General features: G+C 37.6%; 1 protein-coding gene across 2 annotated transcripts in view; it reads right to left on the bottom strand.

Annotated features, from left to right (window-relative positions):
• The window catches only part of kcna4 (potassium voltage-gated channel, shaker-related subfamily, member 4), a 43,726-nt gene that overhangs the window by 14,310 nt on the left and 14,737 nt on the right, over positions 1-14,679 (bottom strand). The window contains exon 2 of one of the 2 annotated variants that reach the window (XM_053676662.1): positions 10,492-13,074. The exons of the other annotated variant lie outside the window; for it this stretch is intronic. The gene's annotated coding sequence lies outside the window, so the exon portion shown is untranslated. Of the gene's footprint in view, positions 1-10,491; positions 13,075-14,679 lie in introns of those variants that run through there. 2 annotated transcript variants of the gene reach the window in all.

The following is a 14,679-nucleotide window of genomic DNA, read 5'->3' as shown; positions in this document are numbered from 1 at the left end:
CTCTTCCTGTGCCGGTTTTTATTCTGCTGATGACCTTCATCCTAATCATAGTGGAGCTGCACTAATGTGCCAAACGGTCCACAGCTAATGCCAATTACAGTCTCCATGCAATAGAAGAATGGAGCCACAACACAATAAAACAGAGGCATACTTCTAATATTAAGGCTCAGTGTGTAAGGTAGCTACTATATACTGCAATCTACTGATGAAGGACACTAAAATGCTGTCAACTTTCCATTATAAGAGCATTCGGGAAGCATTCAACAGGAGGTTTAACTGTAACAGACCAAAAATAACATCCTGGCAATGTTCCGAAAAGATCCACTGTAATAACATTTGCTTTACAATGGGCCTCATTTATCAAGCTGGATACAAACAGATTTATTCCTAAATCGTTCACAAGGACATTTACACAAGAAATCTGGTATTCATGAAAATCCAATTAGTTTGGAATAACATTCGTATCCTACAAGAGAGCCTGAGTTTGTGTAAATTTACATTTTAGCAGATTCACTAATGTAAACCTTGACTTATCAGCTTTACTTGGATTAATTGTTCTGATTTATCTACAGATTACACTGTCAAGTTTAAATCGCTTATTTACTTGAAACTGTACGATTTTAATCAACAATGTTCAATCCAAAGGAAATACATAGATGAAGACAAACATGCCATTCAACTAGGATAAAAGGAGGAAGAGTAAGTGTGTGTCTGTGGTAGATGATACGCTGTAGTTGCTGAGCTGCATTACTGGAAGATTTAGTGCATGCCACACATAGGAGGCACTCTTTCACTGTTTAGTCATCATTTTATCATTTTAGGCTTTCTGTGAGCTTTCACTATTTGTAAATCAGCTGTGTCGTGAATGCGCTTGGTATTTACAGGTGATTTGAATTCATTAACATACTCATGCGAGTACAAAGAAAATCATCTATCCAATCATCCATCTGCTTATCCTACACAGGGTCGTATGGGAGCCTGGAGCCTATCCCAGAGAACTTGGGGCACCCTGGACAGTGTGGCAACCCATCACAGGGCACAATCGCACACACATTCACACACTATGGGCAATTTAGAGATGCGAATCAGACTACAACACATGTCTTTGGACTGGGGGAACAAACCGGAGAACACCCCCGAAGCACGGGGAGAACACGCAAACCCCTCAAACACAGGGCAGAGGTGGGAATTGAACCCCCAACCCCCGGAGGGGCAATGCAAACGTGCTAACCACTAAGCCACCGTGCCACCCTTATGTTAAGTGTATTAAAAAAACAACAACAAAAGATTATGTTAGGAACATTCAATTTGCTTCAGCATTTTACAATTTTTTGTAATATTTTACAAAAATGTGCCATAATAGGGAAGTGTTTAGGACGTTGGATCTCTGATCGGAAAGTCATGAGTTCAAATTCCAGCATTGCTAAGCTGCCACTGCTGGGCCCTTGAGCAAGGCCCTTAACCCTCAACCCTCAGTTGTGTAAAAATTTAGATAATTGTAAGTCGCTCTGGATAAGGGCATCTGCTAAATGCCATAAATTTAAATGTAATAGGACAATAATCATAAATAGGGTGATTACATTGACTGTCTGCCATATGAATGAGCTGCTTCTACAGAAACAATAATGTTGAATGAATGCAATAATATAAACTTGTGAAGTACAGTTTTACAGCCAACACTACAGAGATGCTGTTGAAGAAAACTGATCAACAGCTTCTGACCAATCAGAGCTGAAAATTGGATAGCTTTTACTGTTTGCATGTATTTTTGTGTTTCGTCATTATTCTATATATACATATTCTATAATAGACAGTAATTCTAGTCATTATATCTAAATATGTGCTAAAGTATTTTAATATTCAACAAGTAATGCATAATTTGTACAATAATGTCAAAATAAATATTCAAATATTCTGATATGATCAAATACTTATTTAAAGTAGAATAAAAATGTTTATACAATTCAATTTGACAGCAGCCCCCATTCATCAAATAAATTACTAATGAGACTATTTAAACTAATTTCAATTTGTTTATTTTGCTACCAGCTTAACTCCACCTGAGGCCTTGGAGCAAGCTGCCAACACCTCTGAGAGGTGAATCCGGGCAAAATTACTCACTGCGGTATCCGAAAAAGCTAGCGCTGGCTCTGACCGCAGTGCTGCAGCTGATGAGTTGACTCAGGTGTGCTAAACGAGATAGCTTGCTAAACTCTGTAGTACTGGAGTCAGATCTTCCAACTTTATATTATTACCACGAGTACCATATAAGAAGTATGAAAACTATAGTATAGTCCATCAGGACAATCAGCCCAAGAAAAACAAACACAACAAAATTAATAAAATGTTGTATGATACATTTACAATATACTTATTTTTTTCCCATTGCAAGTAAGCTTTCCTTGTTGGAGATCATGTGAGCAAAGGAACCAAGACTTGCCAGAACAGAAATACTTCATGTTTAGTCAGACTGACCTTTGGACGGGGTCAACAGGCCTATCAATGCTCCAACCTATCAATGCAGTGGAGGTCAGAGTACTAATAATGTGATAGTCAGATAGGAGACATCACATAGCATGGCCATAATATAGTTGAAGTCAATCTGAGATTTTCATAACATTTACATTCACCAGAAAAATGCTATGTTTAATCTTGAACTGAACTGCCCAAGTTGTCATGCACTAAAAAGACATTTTATACCATAATTTAGTTTTTCATTTACATTAATTCATCTGAAATTTCAGTGCAGTTTTATATTCCTCAATAGGGTGAGTGATGAGTAATTCATCTGTGTTGCAACGGGCTGAATGTGCATGTATATTGATGTATCACGTCAAGATTCCACACAACAGCCTGATTTAATATGTTTAGTATATTCAGGCCCCGAGACTCAATTGTATGAAACAAATGACTATAGACAAAACTCATATCAAGTTCCTGCAGAAAATAGTGAAAAAATATATGACAGAAGGATTTCGTTTTCATCAATTGCTACAAATCTCATATAGCATAAGAAAGCACAGCCCTGAGACTTCAGACAAGCATATGATGTGAAGAAGGAAAAACTGGCTATAGACATCTCTTACTAGTGTGTTTACTCTGGATCTTGGGAACTAGACTGGCAACTTGCCTATGTGTGTTATAAGGGCTAAAGATATTTTTTTTTCCGCAAGATTTTGTTCCAAAATCTCATTTTGTTTTGCCAGAAAGGGACACTGACCGCCAGTAATATTATAAAAACGACTCAATATGAATTGTACACTTCACAGCCTGTGGACATAAAGTACAACTCAAAATATGCAGCACTGACAATTTAGCTTTAGCCACTAGGGAAGAAGTGTAGGAGTACTCAGCTGCACCGATGCAGGACCTGTGATAATTGCTTGCAAACCTTATTTATTATTAATGAAAACAAGCGAAGGAGAAGCGTGACTGCAGAGCAAGTCATTTAAAGACTGTCATGATGCCATTAGAAAATTATCTCAGAAAGAAGTCCTTATTCCATAGTGTGTGTTGTGCAAAATCATCATACACCCAAGTCCTCTGAGCATCACATCAACATCAACCAAGGGCTAATCTTACCCTGAGGGTAAATCCATTGCTTAGCATTGCAGAAACGTACCATACAGCCGAGTTTACACTCGAGTCTCCGCATTATCATTGAGAAGGACGGCAGGGTCTCCCAGTCAGGACATCAGCAGGATAATGCAGCAGATTTGAGCATTTTGGCATTCTCCTTCAGCACGTCCAGCACTCTGATTGTAAAGGCGAGACCGGTGGCCTTGATGGAATAGCTTATCTCTGAATGAAATCTCAGTGCGGTTGCAGATTAGGACACACTGAGAACAACATCTGCAGGACACCGCACACACACGTACACACACGCACACATGCACCATGCTCTTACCCATGGTTCAACATCCTTTGCCTTTGATGTTCGCTCATATAGTGAATTTAAAAGCCATCGATTTTTTTTCTCCCACTCCCAAAGCAGCCTATGATTCAACTGTCTTAACTAGGCTCACTAGGCTTAAAATCCTTGCTGTGCCCACATCATGCACACACATATACACTCATACATGGACACACGCAAGCTCTCACACATAAACCAATAACCTGACACTATCCGTGGCATAATCTGTAGTGAGTATAGTTAGTTCTGTCACATGCATTGAAGCATGTCTTGATGCATTTCATGTTGCGTTTCTGCGATGGATGAATGAATCCTCTCAGGGCCTAAGCTGCCGCTCATATTAGCTGTCAAGCTAATAAACGAATAAGACGAATAAAACTGTTCCTAAGCCTAGGGACTGCATTCATTATGCATAACCTATTTGATGTTATGCAGATTTAAAAAAAAAAAAAAAAAAAAACACATTCTCAAATCTTAATGTCTGAATTCCCTTGACTTTTGCATCAGCAATATTATGAATGAGGACTGGCTTTTTCGAGAGTCTCCTATTAACACCAAGATTGGTTTGTTTGGGGATGTGGCTCATAGTTGATCTTTCTATTGACCTTCTATAAATGATTCTGTGCTGCAGTTTTCACATTACAGTCAGCTCCCTAGCTTATCAATCAGTACATCGTGTACATGAGTTTGGGCACTGGTAAGGACCCTGGCTCACTACATACTGGGACACTGATAACTCAATTTCCGGTGACATGATTACGTACTCGCGTTGTAAAACATCAGCAAAAATGAAAAATGTAAAACATATTTAAGTTTTATATATCATATAAATTTGTTAGCTTAATCACATGCATTTCTGTTATGGTACGTCAAGCAGGATGATGGACTAGCCAGTGGATTATTTTTTCTAATCATTAAACACTTGAAAGTCATTAGAGTCAAATAACCATATATAGAACATTAAATAAATGTAAAAAAAATAAATAAATAAATAAATAAAAATTCACTAACATAAATAACAATTTGAGAGCTACAACAATAAAAAGCTACTTATATTTACTTATATAACCCCCACCCACCCCCCTTTTTTTGAGCCTAGAAGCTTCAGGAAATATGACATCATTTCCAGTATGGGAATATATTGAGCACTGATGCTCCCTGGTTTTTGAGGTGCATTGTGGGACTTTTTTAAGGGACTCAACCTTCTAGTGCACTGGAAGGATTTTGCCGTTTAGACAGCCCTTAAAATGGCCGACTCCCTGATCAGCCCCCTGACTACTGAACTAGGGAGCAGATTGACACACACACCCAATAAAGCTAGTTCAAACTCCTTGCACAAGCACTTCCACGTTCTTCTTAATACTGCTCCTGCACTTCCGGTTCATTTACTACACTCGCAATGGCAGTAATTTTCAGTCAGTGTCTGCAAGAGCTCCTGAACAGGAACATCAATTCCAGTCATCAGATATGTGAGGATGCTTGCAAAACCCAGACTTCAAACAGCATGCTTTATCACATATACACAAAAAATAAGAAAATACCTATTTTATATAAATATAACTCAATGCGCAAGTAGCACAATGTGAAGTCTTGCAAGCATTTGCTTTGTGTACATTCTATCTTGTGACTGCTATTACCATGTTCTTCACTCTTGCCTTGTGTTTCAACTCCTCTTTGGATTTGACACGTCTGGACGGTTTGCTAGTACGAGGTTTGATTGTGTACGATTTTGTAATTAAACCTCCTGCACATGGATTCTCATGAATCTCAAGTTATATGTGTGTTTTAGTCTTTTTCTTTCTGTTTCTCTCTCTCTCTCTCTCTCTCTCTCTCTCTCTCTCTCTGTAAGAAAACATGTTAGAATTTTTGTTCATGATATACATATGTGGTAGATAGATTTTGCTTCAAAAAGCTTACAACCTTGCTCATATCCCTCCCTCCCTACTGACAGCCATTTTTCCAGCTCTGACTAAAGGTAATGCAAGCTCTGAGCTGTGGACTGCCAGGTGGCAGATGAAAGACGCACAACCACCAAAAGAAAGGAAACAACTAAAGGGCAACAGTGACCTCACTGGAACAAACAGAAGCAAAGGCATTTAACTACAAAGAGCTAGAAGGATCCACCTAAAAGAAAAACCCCACTGCATGAATTACTGTGTTTATGTATATAAGATATTGAAATTCAAATGCATGAGAGTAGAAATACACGGTGAGATCACTCTCCAGTTGAGCAGTGTGGAGCTGCAAAGCACTTAAGCGCTCAGCACGTAGCAAAGCTTCAGGGACTGGCACGGATATGATGAGCTGCCTCCGTGTGTCTGCTATGAATATGGAAGCACTAGAAACTGCAATGTGCAGGTACTTAACTGAGAGACAGGGAAAAGAAATTTACAGAAAAAGGATTCTCTCTCTCTCTCTCTCTCTCTCTCTCTCTATTTTGAGGGGGAAAATGTGCAACACTGACACATATTTTCCAAGCAGAGTGCAAAAATGTGTGAGCAAATGTGTGTGTGAAAATTGTTCTAATTATGCAACGCTCTCTCTACCAATTTTTCTCTCTCTTCTACACCATTTTGTCCAACACTCTCTCTCTCACACACACAGACACACACGCACACACAGAAGCCTCCAGACCATACTTCGAGAGGAGCTAAAAACAAGTGTACCTTATCAGATATTTCAGTTCAGGTTACCATGGCAACAGTAACATTTATCGCAAATATTTGTGTACACTCTCAGCTGATGCACACCACAGGCCAGACCGAGAGAAAGAAGAAAAAAAAGCGACTTTAACTTTATCATTGCCCCTGGGAAGAGAATATAGGGGAGATTGATCAGCTCCGTCTATTCCTGAGAGCAAGGCTGAGTATGAAAGAGAGAGATGATGGGGTTTAAATAATTTCATAGGCTTCTTGCAATTTGCAATCCTGTAGAAACATTTTACTGCCTGTATTGTGGAAATGTGCTTTTTTTTCAAGGACAGTCATACAGAGCATATATATATATATATATATATATATATATATATATATATATATATATATATATATACATATATATATATATATATATATACATATATATATTCTTTACTTTATATATATTTTTTTACTTTTAGTTAGGAACAGCCATAATTCATGCAGAAATACTATGATATTTATGATATGCCCTTTTAAATGCATATATTTATAAACTCATGCTATTGGCATTGCACTGTTTGAATACAGCTAAGTGCAAATGTTGCACACCCCATAGGACTAAATTAAAAAGACATGTCATTTGTTAGGTTTGTAACAGACGTAAACAAACAAACAAAAAAAAGTATGTTAAGATATTAACAACAACAACACCAAAAAATTTGTTTAAAAATTTGCATCACTCTTTCTGAATGTGATATAAATATTCTAATAACTTATCTGCATTCCGTTAATTGCCACCAACCCATTGTCTATCCTCTGAGCGGCCCCACATTTTGACCTTTCTCGTTGTAATTTTAATTCTGTGTTCATGAAGGAAACCTCTATCTTGAAACATATCAGATATGTTTATATTGAAATATATGTGATGGGCTTAGACATTCTGGGGCTAATTTTTGAGATGTTAGGGTTCGTGTGCTGCTCTGATGTAACACTGAGATGTGGCTGGCACCACTACAATGGTGCTTAATGACTATATTTATGTAGAGATGAAATCCCACTGCATCTCTATAAGCATGTAGTTGAACAGCATTTTGGGTAATGTAGGATATCGTTAACCAACGTGAAACTAGAGCAATATGTCGGTGAAAACCTAAATCTAAAAAAACCTTTAAAAAAGCCCACTTTAAATTTCCTTACAAAATAAATCTTGCCTCTTGAGATCACATGTTAATTAGAAATATTAATATGGAAGTCATACAGGATAGACTTGTGGCAAAATTTATTTTTAATGTATTTTACTGTTAATTTAACATTATGTTTTGGAGTGCTGAATACACACACATTTCATTCTTAACTTATTAGAAGCCTATTTTTTTGTGTGTGTGTTTTACATGTTCATTTTCCATTCATAAATCACCGGGGTTCACTCAGTTTTTGCACTTAACTGTGTAATTAATTTGCAATTCTAATTCATACAATTGTATAACTAATTGTATAAGCAAAAAAACAAGCAAAATACATGCCTCTGCTTCTCAATATCCTCTTTAACATTCCACATCACAAGATCTCATATAAGTGACCATAGGACCGCAAAAACACTATAACAAGTTAACAAGTGCCAAGTATGATGACTAGGACTTTGCTGCGCTAGGTGATGGTGGGGAAGTTCCTGCTAACTGCAGCAGCATTGGTGTCCCAAAAGGCAGGAAGTGTAGGCTATTTCCATCCTCCTAAACATGCAGTATCTCATCCTGCTCTCTGGGGTCAGCACAAAGGGCCAATTAAAGCAGCGGAAAACCCGCCAAGGTAAACATTCAGGGCAGAAGAATCATCACCATAATAAAGCCATCTCTTTTTACAAAAGGGACTGAAGAAGACATGTATACAATGTTCCTAATCCCAGAATGTATAGCTCTAAAAATGAGGGTTTTTCAAAAGACGCCTCACCTCACTCTTCTGACTAGCATTAATGAGATATGTCTGGTAGACGTTGAAGTGAAGTATGCACTGTTCCTTATTAAGAAAAATAATGGCATGGAGGTGCATGTGCAGCAATATGAAGGCTTTAGAGCTCAGCGCTTTTTGGCGTTTGTGTGTGTTTGTGCATTGGAAGGTCACAGACTCCCACTTGCAATTCACTGGCTTCCTTTAAACGCCAAACAAGAACAGGAATTACATCTGGGCATATCCAGTCCCTCTTCTAATTCATTTTTCCTGATGAAAGTGGGCATGTTGTGCACTCTCAGGTTTTTGTGGCTGTCTGGGAGCATGTGGGCTCACATGTGAAGAGAAGTCATCATAACTCTCATTAGACATTACAAAGTCTCACCCTTAAAGAAGAGAATGGTTAGAGCGATAGGACAGTAGTGATATATCACCAGATATTACAGACTTTCAAAAGTTTGCAATGAACAAATCAAACAAACGCAATTGAAATAGTTCAACACAACGAATGCTTCAAGTTGTTTCCCTAAATTCAACTGAAAATGCAACTTATAATAATTTCTCCAGTTTCAAAATTATTCAATCTCCTGAATAGAATCCTTCACAACAGCACAAATATGTAAAACAGGTGTTGTCTCAAGGGCACCTGATGTAACTAATCAAGGGCTTCATTAGTTGCACCAGTTGTGTTTGAACTGGATCACATGAAATACCTGAACTGTCTAGGGGCAGAAAATGTATGAAATACCTGGACGGGGCAGAAAATGGAATCTATCAACGACTGCAACCAGATTTCTGGGAAGGCAGGTTGTGAAAAACCCTCAAGTGACTGCAAAAGACCTGCAGCAACACTTTGTGGCAACAGGTACTGAAGTTTCAATGAGCACAGTAAGGAATGTACTAAATGCTAAATAAGGTCTCCATGCCAGAACTCCAAGACGTTCACCACTACTGACCCAAAATCACAAGAAAAGTCATCTCAAAATCATATGAATAAGCCACAGAAGTTTTGGGATTCTGTTCTGTGGAGCGATGAAACAAAAATGGAAATTTTCGGCACGATGGATCAGTGGTATGTCTGGAGGAAGAAGAATGAAGAAAGAACACTCTGTCCACAGTCAAGCATGGTGGAGATTAGGTGATGCTGCTTCGCATCCTCTGGTACTGGAAACCTGCAGCGTGTGGAAAACAAGATGGATTCATTGAAGCATCAGGAAATCCTAGGAAAAACGTCAGGCTGTCTGTAAGGAAGCTGAAGCTTGGGTGACATTGGACCTTCCAACAGGACAATGATCCCAAGCATACCTCAAATTCCACCAAGGCTTGGTTGCAGAAGAAGTTCTGGAAGATTCTACATGGCCATCACAGTCACCTCACTTGAACCCCATAGAAAATCTCTGGTGGGATTTGAAGAAGGCGGTTGCAGCACACAAACCCAAGAATATTACTGAACTGGAGGCCATTGCTCATGAGGAATGGGCTAAGATTCCTCAGGAACGCTGCCAGAAGCTATGCATCTCATTTGCCGCAGGTCATAACAGCAGTAGGTGCACTACTAAGTACTAAAGATTCTTGCCATCAACCAGGGGTTGAATAATTTTGAAACTGGAGAAGTCATTATAAGTTGCATTTTCAGTTCAATTTGGGGGAACAACTTGAAACATCGTTGTGTTGAACTATTTCAATTGCTTTTGTTTGATTTCTTCATTGCAAACTTCTGAAAGTCTGTAAATTCTGATTTTCAATGGGGGTTGAATAATTTTGCAACTGTAATATAATAATTGCAACTGTATATATGGCATAGAGCATAGTCATTATTTACAGTGTGATTTAGTGGAGACAGAAAAAAAAACTTTCAAATAAATTACTAAATACCTACATAAATTGTTAATATGTTTTATAAAGTAAAATAAAAATATCCAAGAACATCTCTGCACATTTACTCTCTCTCTCTCTCTCTCTCTCTCTCTCTCTCTCTCTCTCTCTTTCTCTCAAAAAAAATAAAATAAAAGTTCATTTAAATAAATAAATAAATAAATAACCAAGATCTATGTATAGTGAAGTTAAAATCCTAACAAAATAGCCAACTAGCAAACTAATAGCTAATAACCTAGCTCTAATATGTCGCCTGTAAACGCAAGTCAGATTTCAGCACTGCACTGTCAATTTGCATTGTCACAATCTCAGTAATATAATTAACAGTATCAAGCTTTTCAAAAATAGCAACAATTTTGTTCATGACTAAGTTAACTAGTTTGCTAGCTAGCAACCTAGCTTTTTTCCACAGGTAGACATGAGTAGATTTTCAGTATCACAAAATTTGAACTGTCATATTCTTAGTGATTTGTTTAACAGTAAATAACCACATAACCGCAATTCATGTTCCTTACTAAAATTAGCTAAATTAGCTAGGTGGCTAAATAACCAATGTTTATCATTTGTACCAGGCACAAGTTGGATTTCAGCATCATAGCCTCAATTTAAAAATGTCATTAATTGTGATTCATTTATCAGTAGCCAATCCTGTCAGAATACCCTAACAAACATCATTTTTGTTCATCTCTAAAATTATCTAGCAAACTTGCTAGCTTGGCACGCAAGTTCTGTTGCCATACCTTTGTGGTGCTCATAGAGAATGCTCCCTGATTCAGAATTAACAAGAAAGTTTGTTCAATGGAAATATTTTGCACTGTATTAACAAATTTGTCCCAGATACCAATCAAAATAATCAGAATCAGCCATCCAAGAGGAGTCAGAAGTATGTTTAAGTTCAAGAGTACTTTAAAACAATTCATCTTCATGTGGTTTTTTAGCAGTCAACCATCAAATTATACCAAGAGACTGTAAATCCAGGGTTTTCCATTTGGCTCCTGTACCAACACATGGTTATACACAGTACTGGTTCAGTGGAAGGTCTTTTCCATGTGTGGTTGGTCTGAGGTTGTAAACATCACCCTGAAACAATTTTTTTGTGGCCTTATTTAAAACCGACCCACAAATTGGTCTTTGACAGAACTCTGGCATCTGGCAAGTTTCTGATTTAATCCACACCTAACTCTTTAGCCAACTCAGCATTTCAGAGAAGGAATCGATCGCTTTCACAGAAACATTTAGAGAATGGTTTTACATCCACTCTGAATTTAATTAATTTTAATAAACATGCCGGAGGCTGGCTCTGGCTTTCTGCATCATGCTGCAGAGGGTATGCCAGTGAACTGAGAATGACGTGAATGAGAGGCATTACAAATAACTGCTGGCTTACCCAGGTGTTGTTTTGCTGCACAATAATCTGTAATGCGTCATTATAAATAGAGCGACAGGTCAGTTGCTGGAGGTTGGCTTTCGTGATATACTGACATTAAAAAATGTTTCTTGTCACGCACTGCCTTTTTGTGTATGCAAGAAGACATGGGGAAGCACGCAAGGCTCCGGGAGCTTTTTGTTTCTCGTTTGGATGTCACTCCACAGAGGTTGACCAGGCAAACATGCAACAGCAGTGTCCTTTTGATTTCATAAAGCTGCTTTGAGACATTGTCCGTTGTTAAAAGCGCTATACAAATAAAACTGAATTGAATTGAATTGAATCGAGTCCTGCCCTTCATCATGTTTGATGTGCATCAAAAAGGCAGACTTAATGTGTTCCTTTCCAGCATAGAGTCAGGGACCAAAGGGGCATCCCTGTGTGTAAGGCTGAGTTCAGGACTCTCATCAGATGGGTCAGGACCATCTGGCCCTGCAACACTGCCCATGGCTCTGGGCATTAAGCATCAGATACACGCAATGTGAAGCAAAAATTTTTACAGACTTTTTAACAATTTTTACTGAATTTTTCAGACTGCCCATTCATATGTCTGAAAGATTAAGCCATAGTCTACTTTCTATAAAATGACAAGTAGAAATAACCACACGTAATATCCAGCAGATATATACTGTCTGAATGAACATGCAATGTTGTTTTAGATTCCATTATATCCTGTGTGAAAAGAGGTTTTGCACTTTTTCTTCAGTATGAACACCCTCCAGGATGCAAGGTACCGACCACATTTTAACCAGGCTTAAACAACAATAAAATATAAATAATGTTTAAAAAGATTTGTCAGAGAAGTAACTTTTTTTGTGGGTTTTTCTGTAAGCTCGAGTTCACAGCTCAAGTACAGCCTACTGTCATGTTATGGACATGTGACCTGAAGGTCAAAAGAAACTGTCAAAGCCCTACAACAAGCGCTTATAACAAAAGTTCAAAACAAGTAGTTTTTATTAAAGTGAGGTTTATTTAGTATGCATGGAATTGAGTGTGATGACGATATGTACATTGTGGAAACACTCACATCTCTGTGATCTGATCAGAGATCACTTATCCCATGCGAATTGATTATAATTACTACATACATCCCCCGGCAACATTAGTTAACAGACATATGTCTGGAAATATTATCCCATCTAAATAGTTCTTTAGAAGACCTTGGAGGTGTGTGTGTGTGTGTGTGTGTGTGTGTGTGTGTGTGTGTGTCTCTGTCTGTCTGTCTGTCAGTTTTAGTGTGTGACTGGCACCAAGTCTTCACCAAGGACAACATCAACCTGAAGGACACAAACAGATGGAACACAAACAGATGTGAGCTATGAGAGTGAGCATGGTCAGACTCAGAATTAGGGGAATTATTCAGCCTTCAGAAGATAGAAAGGCTCAAACATGCAGTATTTGCTCCAACATATTACATTCTCCTTTGCATTGTGTAGTGTAACAGATCAGTGATATCTTAAACAACATACTGTTTTAGGTTCTTCACTAAAAGCAAAATATATCTAACCTGTATATGATATACGGATATATAGTATATGACATACTGCCCTTGCCATCTCTTACATGTTTTTCATGCTTATTTTGCATAAATAACAGTAACACATTTGTCATCACTCTTAACTTATAACACACATCTTATGTATAGAGAGAGATCTTTAGAGAACCCGTCTGACATTATTCGTCAGGAAAATGTGAGTGTGAAAAACCAACTGTAGAACCAGCTGTAGGGACTTCTAAATCAATCACTGGAACAGGTCTCTCCCAGATATTTGTTATTTCCTTCCTATTTCTGCCCGTAAATGTACAGCTGCCCAAGTGAAACTACAGATTATTGTCCAAAACTAACACCAAGACCCTTCTGACAGTCCTCAATTCCAGACAAATCCAAATTTCTGAGCCAAAGTGTGCATCTCTGTTATAATAGCTTAGCATGTTTACCAATAATAAGAGATAAAATATAGCCATCATAAAAACAAATTCATATCCATATGGATGGCATTTCTTTAAGCTGTTTATAAACTGTCAGGATATTTCTTCACCGATTAAAGTTTTTATTTAATAACTACTATGAATTATTATAGCAAAGTACAGTGAAACTGAATATAATGGAAAATTTATATAGTTACGAGAGTGATAAATGTACATTTGGACCTACTAAGATAACCAAGTTAACCAACTAACTTGTTTTTGTGTTTCTTTTCCCATGACCAATAAACACACCACAAAAAAAAACCTCACTAAATTCCAATGAGACATTTTAAAAAATGTTCTAATACCCATACTCCTCTTTCATATTTAATAATCATAATTTTTTGGCTATATGCAAATCTTGTTTTTGTTTTTGATCTTGAAACCTGTAACAAGTATTAGCCCACATATGCCAGTTTTAGACAGTGCGATTACAGTGATCTTTTAAGATTATTATTTGTCACACAGTACAAGATGATCCTGATAAGATTTTGATCGATTTCTGTATTCATGTTGGGTTAAATGATGAAGATCATTTTACAGAAGATGTGTGATTAAAGAAAATTATAACGTTGTGCTTATGACATCAATCAGTCTGATTTGGGCTCATACAGAAAATGGGGTCACATAAATAGAAACATCGCCCTTGCGGAATTAGCACTACAGTATTTGTAGCTGCCCTATAACTTTTGTGTCATCCCATGCTGTCCTCCTATTGGTGATCACACTCTGAGATTGAAAAAAAATTCTGACAGGACTTTGTCGTTGGCTGTCATTGGTCTCAATGACACTAAATCTGCTGAGCATGTCACTTTACATGTTCTAAGACCGCCAACCTTTTAGGGTTTTTGTCTTTGACATCAAAATCAGGCGTAAACTCAGCTTTAGTCAAAACGTCGTATTTTGTTTTCAGT

Source organism: Ictalurus punctatus, chromosome 27, assembly GCF_001660625.3.
Source record: "Ictalurus punctatus breed USDA103 chromosome 27, Coco_2.0, whole genome shotgun sequence".
Classification (NCBI taxonomy): Eukaryota; Metazoa; Chordata; class Actinopteri; order Siluriformes; family Ictaluridae; genus Ictalurus; species Ictalurus punctatus.
Note: the sequence above shows the minus strand (reverse complement) of the source record. Positions and strands in the feature narration are given on the sequence as shown.